Below are 13,533 nucleotides of genomic sequence, written 5' to 3' on the forward strand. Positions count from 1 at the left end.
ATAAACTTGCGAGTCATTAGGTAATTTGCCTGATTGTTTGAAAGGACTATTAATGAGACAACTAACATATTGTCCAACATGACTTTAGAACAAAGAGCAATTAGGTTGGTGGTCCTTCAGAATAGGATGGTCCTAGACCCCATGCTGGCTGAAAGGGGATGAGTTTGTAAAATGGTGGGGTCATCATGTTGCATTCTCCCTACCTGACTCGGCCACACAGTGTTCCAGGCCATTAAAAGACTGCATACATTGGGGTCTGCCATTCATACAGATGAAGGGAGTTGGGACATTGGGACCTGGGCCAGGAATTTGCTTACAAATTGGGGTTAGAAAATGTTTGCCTTTCTTGCAATGAATGCACGGGCCATCCTATGCTGCTGCTGCTGTAAACAGTATTTACCCGTTTTAGGCTCCGTGTTATGCCAGTGCTGTTCCAGGGCCTTCGAACACCTATAACCCAAACCCTGTAACTAATGCTCTTATTATGCAGGATATAGAAATACAGAAATGTATGGCAATTGATGTGTGAGAAAATGATGAGTTTTTTAAAACAAGAAAAGGCTTAAGGCTATATGCATCCATCAGGCAGGAATGAGGGAGACTGTAATAGGTGTATGAAGCATGTTATGTAGGAATGAATGACTCCATGAGGCAAGGCCCATGGGGATAAGTGAGTCTATTTGCAATTATATTGAATCGATGTGATCACTGCGCCGCCTGTAATTCCTCTGTCAAAAATGTCGACTTCAAATATGGCGTGGCACAGTGATCATATAGATCACTTTTGCCCGCATGCCCTGGCCCGCAATCATCAAACCCGCATCCGCCCCACTTCCCTTTACTGCAGTGCACCTCTGTGTGCGCCGCAGACTGCATGGTACCCCTGCGGCATCAGTTCCTCCCACTTAACGTGGGGCGGTGCTGACGCTGCTGGGTCGTTCTTTTTAGAAATGTTTATTTCCTATTTGCCGCTCACTGTAATGGTAAGCGGGGGATACCCCTGCAACCTCTGACCCCCATTACACCGACTAAGGGGAGTGGGGGGACATCCCCGCTCACCTTAGTCGGTGTAATTGGGGTCAGGATTGTTGTACTGCGCTCAGGTGTAGTATTAGAAATGTCATAATCGTGCCGACATTTTGGTGTGATTCCATTATATTCAGCCATCAAGTAGGAATGACGGAGACTATATTCCATTATATTCAGCCATCAAGTGGGAATGAGGGAGACTGTAGGGCAGTGTAGGAGGCTAGACATGTAGGAAGGAGTGCGACCTTTTGCGGTACCTGAGGTGAGTACCTGGGAATGAGCGAGTCCCTATGTAATTTAATGCAGCCATCTGGTAGGAAGGAGGGAGACTGTAATAGGTGTTTGGGGCCAGTCACGTAGGAATGAGTGCAGCAGCCACATTGTTGCAGAGGCCCTGGGATTTACCTTTTCTGCCATCCCGTTGCAAACCAGAAGGCCGCGGTGTGCAAGCCACTACAAGTTCTATCCGAGCCACGTCCACCTGTAACCTGCCTACATAGAGGGAATCGAACGATGGATGCTCTGGCCAAGAAAATCTTCGCCTCAGGTAGCATGGCTCTGAAGGCAGCCAATGCATCTTGCACATTTGTGAAGTACTCTCATGGGCTGTGGAGACTCGTGGTAGAAGCTGGTACAATGAGGGATGCTTTCATGCTGATCATTTATGACAAGGAGGTGGCATGCCAAGCACTGCGGTCATGCCTGAACGCTGTAGATTGTGTAGGCTTGCAATGGGGGTATCTACTTTGTTCAGGTCAGCTTACCTGCACAGTTCAGGATTCTCACTGAATGTCCAAGCAAAACTCATGCACATAGCTTTTCATGGGTGAGCACCTGCTTGGTTTTAAGAACCTCCAGACAGACCACTCTACCCTCACCCTACCTCACCAACCAGAACAGGAGTTCCAGGAGGAATTGAGAGCCATGTTATTGAAAGTTGCAGTGGAAAAGGGGCCAACCGAGCACAGGTAATATGTACTGAAGGGAGTGCCCCCTACTGGCATTGGCTGGGACGGATTTTGAACAATAAATATACAGTTGCCAATGGCAGAACTTCAAAGTTATTTACTTTCTCACATTAACGTTTTGCCTCAGAGTTCTATAGTGTGAGGACTCGGACACTTGTTGAGGGGTACATTAAATGTGTTCCTTCGTTATTTAAAAAAAAGAAAATGAACACTAAGACGCAAACCTTTTGTGTGAAAGTAATTTACCATAAACATTTATTTTTAAATGGAACATAGGTTTCTTATCTTTAGGCAATAATTAATTATGAAAGTGCTCAACAACCGCAGAGAATAAGTTGAGAAAAGGAATGAAAGTAAAGGTAAGGCTACCACTTCCCCCACGTGACTTGCAATTTAAAAATAAAATACAACCACCATAATGTTTTTCTCAGTTATTTGTTAGTGTAGTACATTAACCACAATGTTTTTTCTCAAAATTATTTGATTTGTATATCATTTATGCATATTCGTTCTCTAAGCCAAACACAGGCATCTATGTCCATCACTTGACATATTCCGCTCGTTCATGTGTCCAGAATTTTAATTCTGTGGGGAACACCCTTCCCTGTTAAACACTCTAGATCAAGTGATAAGAGTCACTCCGAGCAGAGAGGATCAGGCTGGTGCTCTCATTATTTTCTGGTACCCAAGAAAGGAGGAGGACTCATCCCATCTTGGACCTCTGGGCCTTGAACAGGTTCCTGTGGAAAGACAACTTCAGGATTGTGACGTTGAAAAATTCTCCAGGCTCTGCAACTTCAGGCCTGTTTGGTGTTGCTGGACTTTCAGGATGCTTATTTTCATGTGCCAATTCATCGGAGACACAGGCAATGCATGAGATTAGTAATTGGGGACACTCTGTATCAATTCAAGGTGCTTCCCTTTGGCTTAACCTGTGCACCCTATGTTTTCACCAAACTGATGGCAGTGTTGGCGGCACACCTCAGGAGATCCGTGGTCACGTGTTCCCATACCCGGATGACTGGCTTATCCGAGGAAGCTCTCCGAAGGAGGGATCGATTCCTCTCAAAGAATCTTGCACTCTACTCCACGGTCTGGTGTCACGACCTTCGCCCAAAACCCACCCTCTGGCAAACCCATTGGCCAGGTGGAGTCAGGACTCGGGGCTCTAGAGCCTGGCATCCTCTTCAAAATCCCTCATGGGGCCAGTCCTGGCACCTATGGCGCCAGGCTCATACAACATGAAAACAATGTGCTTGGGAATTACTTTATTGTATTGTCATCCAACATGGAGGCATCCACATAGCTTGGTTCCTAAGAACCAAGCTATGCGGTCTAGTGTTTTGGGTGTGGTAGCCTAGGGACTACTTTACCTGGACTATTTTGTTGGGGCTATTTAAACCACACCCGAGCAAGACAACACGCTTTGCGTTACTTTGCAGCTTGTAACGTGACGCTCACTGTGTCCAGCTATTCCCTCGAACCTCGAAGAAGCAGAACCTGCAAGCAGACAAAAGGAACATCATTAGCAGCAGCATCTTACCTGCAGTCTTCATCTTTAAACACTCGCAGCTACCGAGAACAGCTTCCTCGAATCTGCACGCCTCCCGGACAGAACGACCTAAAAGAGGAAGATAGAGGCAACATTAAAGAAAGCAGTAGAGACATTTACAAATTACAAACTGCTCAAAAGGCTAACCTGGCTGGTCGCCTCTCGGCTGGCACCACTCCAGACATTCCACTTGCGCTGAAGAACACCGCGACCTACAAAGAAGGAAAACACAGGTTAGCAAAGGCAAGACTTAGTAGCGCGGCGCATAGCGCTTACTTACCGCATCATAGCGCTCTTAAAGCACCATCATTTACCAGTGGGGCTCAACCATAGCCAGTTCGCCACGCTGAAGCTCTGCATACCTAAGGGAGATAAAAGAGACATTTTAAACAAAGAAAGCCATGCAGGATAGCAACAAAACTAAAGAACAGCAATAAGACCTACCTGAACAATATCAAACGGGCCGGCGTCAGTGAAGCAACTGGACCGCACTCGCCCATGAAAGACATTGCGCCCCTGCAAAGAAGGCAGGACGGAGAGCACGCCTAATTCTACCACAAGGTGAGGAGAGAGCGCCAGAGGGACTGAAATCATATAGGGGTGTAGGGAGGATACTTACCCCAGTTGGTCAGTCTTGAACACAGTCCTCCTGTATTTTCAGGCAGAACCTTCCCTGCAGAACACATCAGGGCAAAGCTGAGAAGCATACCAGCGAGTAACCCGGCTGTGTACCAGGTGAGCGTAACATCTGGGCTGTTCCCTGAATTCCGAGAAGTCCCATGTTACACCAACACAGAAGCTCCAATTCATCAGGGCAATCCTGAACTCTTGGGTGGTGAAGGCTCAACTCCACCCCGGAGTTAAAATTCACAAGTTTCAGTCAACCAGTACCTTCCTTCCTCTGCCTCTTAGTTCTCGTAGCTTCCTGCATTTTTCTGGTGCCAGAGACCAGATTGCATATGCGATTTCTGCAGTGGCTGTTGAGAGATCAATGGTCTCAATACTTCAATGTCATGAAGGGCATTCGAAAAGGTGTCGCGGTCGGGGGCCAGCAACCACTTGGTGGGCCAGCAGGGAGAACGTGATGGGGGAACCCTTTTGCCTCTGTGGTACCACGCCCAGGTGGTCACAGATGTGTCCTTCAAGGGTTGCAGTGCTCACTGTAAGGTCCTGCAGGTGAGCAGCCTTTGGTCTCCCTGTTGAGATGCCACGGAAGGCCGGTGGCATCTCAACAGGCTGGTGATCAGGTTGGCCGTGATGGCCTTTGCTCCCTCCCTCAAGGGGAACCACGTCCTCATTCTGACAGACAACCCAGTGATCGTGTGCGATTTCTACAAACTTCGGGTGTTCGGTCTTTGCCCCTATGCAGGGTGACGTGGCAACTAGTGTTCTGGTTGCTGGAGAACTGGATCTTCGTTTCAGCTGTACATCTAGCAGGAAAGGAGAACAGGCTGGCGGACGCTCTAAGCCGGCAAAGCAATGTCTCACATGAGTGGGAAGTGTGCCAGGAGGTTTTCAAAAAGAATTATGCTCAGATTCTCTTTCTGGGTCCCCACTGTTTACGCCGAGGACCAACGCGAAGTGCAGACAGTTTTGACCCAGTGAAGGGTGCATTGGGTGACTCGTTCCTGGTGGAGTGGGTCTTCGAACCCCACCATATGTTACCTCCAATACACCTCATCCTGTGGGTTCTCAGGAGGGTTTAAGCCACCCTGATCTTAATGGACCCGGATTGGGCGAAGAGAACATGGTACTCTGGACGCCTGGACTTGACCATCTGCTCACCTCTATGGTTGCATGATTGCCAGAACTCCTATCCCAGTCGAAAGTGTGGGTGGTCCACCTGAACCCAGAGTTCCTCAACCTACATGTGTGGCTTTTGAGAGGATGAGATATGACTGGGACTTCTCAGAAGAGGTACTTGAGGTGTTACTGGCTGCACTCATACCATCTGAGATCTTTGTACCCATACAGATGGAGAGGATTTCAGGGATGGTGTATGAAACACAGAATAGACCACATCGCATGTCCCACAACTACAGTGATAGAGTTCCTTTGGCCTCTTCAGGCCTTCAGATAGACACAGTGAAGGGCTATTTGGCGGATTTGTCTGTGTTCACAAGGTTACTACTTCACGATCCCGGTGATGGCACCTCGTTCCAAAACTGCATAACTCTGAGAATGGTATTCTGGTGGCACATTAAACTGTAAATATAAGGCATACCTCAGTTTGAGGTATGGTGGCTAGCAGCTTTCATAATTATCACAGCCACACCAATTTGGTATCTCTCATCTCAGCCCTGTGTATTAATAACCACACCCCTGCCCCTCCCCAACCACACCCCCAGCCAGGCTGTCTCTGCTGCTCAAAGCACGACTGTAGCCCTGGATGGTTGCCTCGCTGATCCTTTGTGAGGGCTGGTAACTCTCTCCACTGTAACAGCCACTCCATAGGAAGCTGTCCTCGGAACAGGAATTAAAGGGCACACCCTTCACAAAAGGACTAGCATCACACCAGGATGGCAGTCCAGGGCAGAAGTAATCTCTGCTCCCTAACTGTTCCCAGGGCACATTGTGCCTTCAATGCTTGAAACCCTGTTCGAACTGCCAGCCCCTTCACCGCAAATCCAGCTGATCAAACTGACACTGGTGTTTTCTCCGAACTGCATATTTTGAGCACCACATGGAGCTGACTTGCCTGTACATCCTGTCATCAGCCTCGTCTGCTGTCGAACCGAACCTGGTGACATCCACGATCTGCATTGCTTTGAACTGCAGCCTTCTTCAGTCTGCTACACCTCAACATCTGCTTATTGCTGGCATACTGTGACTGCTGCATTTTTAACCAAATTGAACCACCGACCAGCTCTGAGAAGCTTGGTTCGCCGTTGTTGAACTGCTAAGACACTGCAGAAGTAGCATTGCCTGATAACTGCCCCGCGTGTCCATTTTTGGGCCATAGAGAATGGCTAGGTCACTTTAATCCCATGTGTACTTAAAGTACATATCCTTCATAAAAACATTGATACTTTCTTACCTTTTCTCTCTCTTTCTCGTTACCGATAGTTCTGCACCTGGCTATCTTGCATATTCTGTGTACTTTCTACAGGGATGATTTTTGTAGTTTTTCTTTTTAGCTATTGCATATGATGTGTTTAATTAAATTATATATTTTAGTAGAACCTAGATTGGACATTGCCTTACTTGGTTGCTACTGTTTCACTGTCAAACTCCTCTTGAGACTGTAGCTTTTTCTAAGCCCATATTACCACAAAAGGCAAAGAATGTATAGCTCTTAACGTCAATAAAAAATCTAAAAAATCTTCATTGTCTGAAATTTGATTGGGTTCACTCTTGGTTTGTAGAGGTTTGAGGGCTGAATAGGAGCTTTACTCATCCTGGTACTCCAGTGCAGAAGTCAATTTGTCACATTGACCCACCATACTCTGCAGTGTAGGTTCTTCCAGTGTACTCGCATTTGTACTATGAGGTAAGTATTGGGCTCGTTAGCGTTTCTTGACAATATTTTTGCCGAATGACATGCCACCAAATGTTCTTTTGCCAATTTTTAACTTTTTTTTTTTACAGCAAAAAGCGTGGCAAGACACCCCCTCCACCGGAAATATTCCCTTCTATATATCGTACCCACACTTGCCATCTATATTTTTGCTGCAAAAAAGTGTTAAATGCAACAACAAAAAATTGGATCAACTGTCCGTGTTTTCTTGAGCGTCAGTTGAGCAGATTATTTCAAATGCAGACAGATCTCTGAAATCTGGGTTAGCTTTTAAATGCTTTTTCTGGTGTGCTATGAAGCACATTGGTGCCACAAACAAAACTTCGAGTGCCAAACTTTTGTACACTAAGTGGATAAGCATGCCATAATCTTCTGTGTGACGTGGTGTGCTTCTGTGGTTCACCCAATGAATTCCTCCAACCAGTCCGTCATCCATCTTGTTTGAGCGCTGATCAAGGAAACTACTGTTGTCCTGTTTTCAATCTATCTGTAGAGTGGGAGTCTTCACCACATTCTGTGGCAGTTGGACAGTAGATGGGCAGCTGGCAACTTTGGTTTGTATTCCTCCTCCGGCCTGCTAAGGTTGACCCCGTCACTGGGTCCTGTGGCTTCCCTTTGAGATGCTGAAGGTTGCCCGTCAATAGATAGATTGGCAGTAGAAAGCTCATGGAAACAGCCTTTGCGTGTTGCAGACATCTGTGTTCTCAAAGGGCTTGAGCCAGCCAAACCACAAGTGTTCTGGGCATGACTTGGAGCTGGCTGAAAGCGTGGCAGTCCATCACCTTGGTGCAAAGGATGCACTGGCTTTGATTCTAGATGTGCTTCTAATCAAGGAAAAGAGGACCTGTTCAAAGTTCATGTGCAGATTAGAGCCAAACTCGCCTCTGAACGGAACCCGTTCAGCGTCTGTGTGTTGGCTCAATACGTTAGCCATCCGAGTTTAGCACAGCACATGAGCGACATTCCAAATGTGATAGCTATCAGAAGCCAACTTGTTTCCAATGGTGTGAACAGTCTGATGAATGAGTTCAAGGCTCACAGGCCACTCTTAAAGACCTGTTTCGCAATCAGTCCCTGCAACAACGAAAACTGCTCCTACCTGTATAGGCAGATGCATCATGGAAGGCTTAGACAGCCCCTGGCATCGTCGCTACACCAGACAACAGTGATGCAAACTCATCAGACAACAGTGATGCAATCTCACCAGACAACAGTGATGCCATCTCACCAGACAACAGTGATGCCATCTCACCAGACAACAGTGATGCAATCTCACCAGACAACAGTGATGCCATCTGCTCCACTGCTTTGGAGCGTGTCTCGATATCAGGATCTTCACTGCGGCACACACTTCAAATCTTACGTTTTGTAAATGTGCCAAAGGCTGACTTTTGGAAACTAACCACTTCAATCAAATGTTAGGCCAATTTAAGAACCTTAATCTTGGTTGCATAGGTATATTGAATATGAACCCACACCATCTAACATGTGCAGTTTGGGTAACCATGGTTGGAATTCCAACCTCAACCTTGATGTACATTTTTATGTACAGACTTGTAATCTCTGCACCACAGGTTGGTCTCATTATGTACATCCGAAATCATGTACATTTTTGTTTTATTGTTGTATAGTTGCACATCTTGTAAAATGTTGTAAAATTGTTGCTTATTGATGCTCATCTTCTATAAACTGCCTGTATTTTCGTAACATGTAAAATTAGCGCCAGTTGCCTAAGGGCTTGTAGCGCTCTATAAATAAACTAAACTAAAGACCGCATGGGGCATTATAGGAGCCATTTGATAAGCTGTGTACCTGACTGTGGAATGTTGCAATAGGCGTAACATGGAGTTTGTATTTCATGCTATACTCGCAGGAATTCACTTGCGTGCTTGTGTAAACACCAAACGAGTGGAACCCTTGCAGTAACTTGGAGTACGTTGTCAATTCAGAACTTGATGGCAAGACCCAGGCACGAGTGTAAGGGACTTCAAAATCCTCCCTAAGCTAAGTGTCATTAAATTCATATTTCCCCAGGAGTGTAATTCCTGATGATGAATAGGTGTGGTGGGTAGGAATATACTTAGCTCTGTGGCACCGCCTCCATAGGCACCTGTAGTGTGTCACCCTGGGACTTTTCATGGTGTTTTCAGTACACCGAGCAAAGGGAATGCAGACCTTTGCTTTGCCTGACTTATCATAACTGTGGACAATGTATGTGCATCTGTATGATCTGGCCATGAAATCACATTCCATTCGGGGACTCCTCTACTTACTGTCCAGAAAGTCAGTTACAAGAGAGGCGTACTGCTGCTTTCTAGTCACTTAATAAACTGACAAGTCATTTTGAGCCAATCCCACTAAATCAGTAATGGAGTCCCTTAACTCAGAGGCCCTGCTCTAGTGCCTGAGCATTATAATCTGACGTTTGGAATCCCTGCCACTCTGCCTCATTATCAGTCTGCAGGATTCACATTGCTTGTGACCAGGTGTGGGTTTTACCTGCTATGCCCACCTGTGCTTCTTTGCAAGGTATTGTAGGCTCAGATGTGGTGCAGGTAACTGCTCACCTAACACGCCCACTCTGTGTGCATTTCAGAACAGCAGGTGTCTGCATGATGACTGGCCAACTCTTTTCTTTTATGGTAGTATGAGATTGTGAAAGCATATTTCGACAGTTTCCCTATAGATTTTAGTGTTAAAGTTCCAAGCATGATGGGGGGTCTGCACTGGTCCCTGCTCTTTTTTATTGCATTCACTCCCTCCGGCTGACCATAAAACAGGTTTACCTGACTGTTAAATCAGCAGTTGGGGAAACAGTAATTATTTTATTCAAATGTTGTTTATTTGGAGCACAAAGCTCTGTCGGTTTATACCACAAAACGAAATAAAAACATCAAACACTTTGCTCCAGCCACTGGTGCTGCCCCTTCACAGGTCCGCTCGGCAATAAATGGCTTGTATAATGACAGCCGCCTTTCTTGAAGTCAGCTTTGCGGTTTTCAAAAGAAGGAGTGTAGTTCACGCTGGTACTTTACCGCGTTCGCGTTCTGCTCTCCTGCAGGCAATAAAGGTTTCAAATCAAAGAAAAACACCAGTCGGGTGGCCGGCTCTGCGTGAGTGGAGAGACACCAATATTCCAATAAATAAGGAATTCCCTGCTCTCGGGGTCCGCTCTGCAATTCTTGGCTTTCTCGGGTCGTGCATACAGACTTCTTCAGTACCGGGGTTTTTCAGCCTCAATACGCCCCGTGGAATCCTGCGACGTCCTCGGTCCACTCTTCCTGCTTCTCGCTCCTTCCCTAGTCACAAAAAGAGAGCCCCTTCTAGAGGCCACACAGCCTGTTTTAATTGCTCCTTCCACACCTCCCCGCCCATACCCATGTGTTTCCCATTCCTCTCCACCCCTTTCCCAGTGTTCGTCTTTTTTCCTCCCTTCTGATACTGGTCTGTCCTGATATTATTTCTTTCATCCCGCCACCCCTTTATCCTTCTTGGCTGCCTGTCATGAAGGTAAGGTAAGTGTAGCTTGTGTTTTAATTTACTTGTCAGTGCTTTTGCGGCTTTCAGTCTTTTGGCGGTTTGCTGAGGATGGATCAGAGGCATTCTGGGATGCGTAGTTGGTTTAGATGTACATGACCGGGGGCTGAACTTCGCCCTTCCTATCCAATTGCTGTTGTGGCCCAGTTGATTCCTGGCTGCATCGTTTCCCATCGACCAGCCTATCCTCGTGTCTGTTTCTTCCACAAGGTCACAGCAACCTGCCAACGCCGGCTCTCTCGTTCAGGTCGCCCCTCGCCAGGCTGAGTTCTCAGTGACCGCTGAGTCGTCTGCGAATGCTATGTTCTTATTGACAGCCGGGTTGCCTTCAAAGGCTGTGCTCTCCATGACAGCCGGGACGATGTGTTTGATCCCTGCCAGGCCTAAACCTCGAGACCCCTGAGCCCCAGCCTCACAAACTCCCCTCAAGGGATCCAGCCGATCGACTGATACAAGGAGCGTGAGAGATAGTCAGCAACAACTTGATATTTCCCAGGTTTGTGCAATGTCACAAATTGAAATGACTGTAAAGTAAGGAACCACCTCAATACCCTGTGGTTCGAGTCTTTCTGGGTTGCTAGCCATTTTAAAGGTGCATGATCCGTGAGTATTGTGAACTGTCTTCCCAGAAGATAGTAGTGTAATGATTTGACGGCCCACTTGATGGCTAAGCATTCTTTCTCCAAGGTAGAGTATGGGATTTCATGCGGCAGCAGTTTCCTACTAATAAAGGCAACGCGACACAGTTCATTCCCAGATCAGTGTGATAAAACTGCCCCAATCCGCACCCTGACGTATCTGCTTGAAGATAGAAATGGTTGGAAAAATCTGGGCACTGTAGAACAGGTCAGTTATCAATCATGTTGACCAGCGAATGGAAGGCCTGGGTCATTTCGGTCGTGATTTCTAATGGTTTTTTGGTTTTTAGGGCATCTGTCATTGGTGCAGCGATGGTAGAAAAATGTGGAATGAACCTTCGGTAATATCCTACAAACCCCAAAAAAGCTTGTATTCCCTTCCAGGGGGATGGTAACTGAAGCTGTTGTAGGGCTTTAATTTTATCTAATAATGGCGTTATAACCCCTCCACAAATTGAGTATCCCAAATATTTGGTGGTTTCAGCTGCCAATTAGTGTTTTATAGGATTCATGTGCAGGCCTGCTTTCCCCAATGCTATGACCACTTCTTTTAGATGGTTCTGATGCTCTTCCCAGGATGTCTTGAAATGATGATATCGTCTAGGTAGGCGGCTGCATAGCTTTCATGTGGTCGTAGAATCCGGTCCATCAGGGCTTGGAATGTGGCTTGAGCCCCATGTAGACTAAAGGGTAGCACAGTGAATTGAAAGAGTCCTTGAGGGGTGGCAAATGCTGTCTTTTCCTGATGTTCTGGGTGTAGTGGTATTTGCCAGTACCCCTTTGTGAGGTCCAGTGTACTTAGGTATGTAGCTGCATCTAATTTTTTCAATAACTCATCTATTCTAGGCATGGGGTAAGCCTCATAATGTGATATGGCATTCAACTGCCTGAAATCCATGCAGAATCTTGTTGTTCCATTGGGCTTTGGCACTAGTACCATGGGGGAGCACCAGGTGCTCTTAGATGGTAGTATGGTACCCAGTTTTAGCATTTATTTAATTTCTTTATTAATTGTCCTCTAGTTTTGCCTCGGGTATGCGATAGGGCCTGAGGCGCACTATTTTACCTGGTTCAGTCTTTATGCAGTGTGTCACCAGATTGGTTCATCCTAGAAGTCCTTAGAAGACCTCTGATACTGTTTCCAGATGTCTGAACAACTCTTTGGCTTTTTCACTACTCAGCTGTTTCCCCACCCCTACATCCTGTAGACCACTGGAAATGTTTGGTACGGTTTGCTCTGGGACTGATAATTTGGATAGGGACGTACATAATACTGGAGTGGTATTTTCCCTCCAAATCTTGAGCAGGTTTACATGATCATTTTTTTGTTTCACTTGTCTGTCTGGCTGTTCTACTTCATAATTCACTGGTCCTAAAACTTTAGTGATTCGATAAGGACCCTTACATTGTGCCAAAATTGTATTGGTGCTGGTTGGTAGTAAGACTAGGACTTTGTCTCCCACTTTAAATATCCTTAGTCGAGTCCCTTTATCATAGTACTTCTCCTGTTGTAGTGGAGCTCTGCCGAGTCTTTCTTGAGCAAAGTCTTAAATGCGTCCAAGATGCTCTTGTAAATCATTCACATAATCCGACAAATTTGTCTCCTCTTGAGCCTCCCATATTTCTTTTAGCACATTCAAAATTGACCTTGGTTGTCTTCCAAATAGTAGTTCAAATGGCAAAAACCCCTCAGATGATTGTGATGTGTTGCGTAGTATCATCAATACCCATGGTATGGGTCTGTCCCAACCCAACCCGGTGGCACTGGTGGCTCTTCATAGCATTTGTTTTATGGTTTGGTTGTACCTTTCCACAAGCCCATCTGTTTGTGGGTGGCACACAGGGGTTTTAAGATGGGTTATCCCTAAAGGTTTACACACTTCCTTCATCACTATGGACATAAAATTACTTCCTTAATCCGTCACTATTTCTTGGGGTATTCCCACTCTGGCGAAATATGGGAGTAGGATGTTGCAGACTTGCTTGGCAGATGTACCTCACAATGGAAATGCTTCTGGGTACCTGAGGCATAGTCCACTTCCGTCAAGAGGTATTTATATCCCTGGCTGTATGGTTCTAGTGGCCCTACAATGCCCATCCCTATTCGTTGGAATGGTTCCTTGATTATGGGTATTTTCTGTAACGGGGCCCTAGGTGGAATATGGACGCTGGTCCTCTGACAGGTTGGACATTCCTGACAATATTTAGCGACCTCTGCATATACCCCTGGCCAATAGAAATTCTGGAGTAGTCTCTTCAGAGTCATATTTTCAGCCGATTGACCACCTGTGT

Source organism: Ambystoma mexicanum, chromosome 3q (assembly GCF_040938575.1).
Source record: "Ambystoma mexicanum isolate Mex_15411 chromosome 3q, UKY_AmexF1_1, whole genome shotgun sequence".
Taxonomy (NCBI): domain Eukaryota; kingdom Metazoa; phylum Chordata; class Amphibia; order Caudata; family Ambystomatidae; genus Ambystoma; species Ambystoma mexicanum.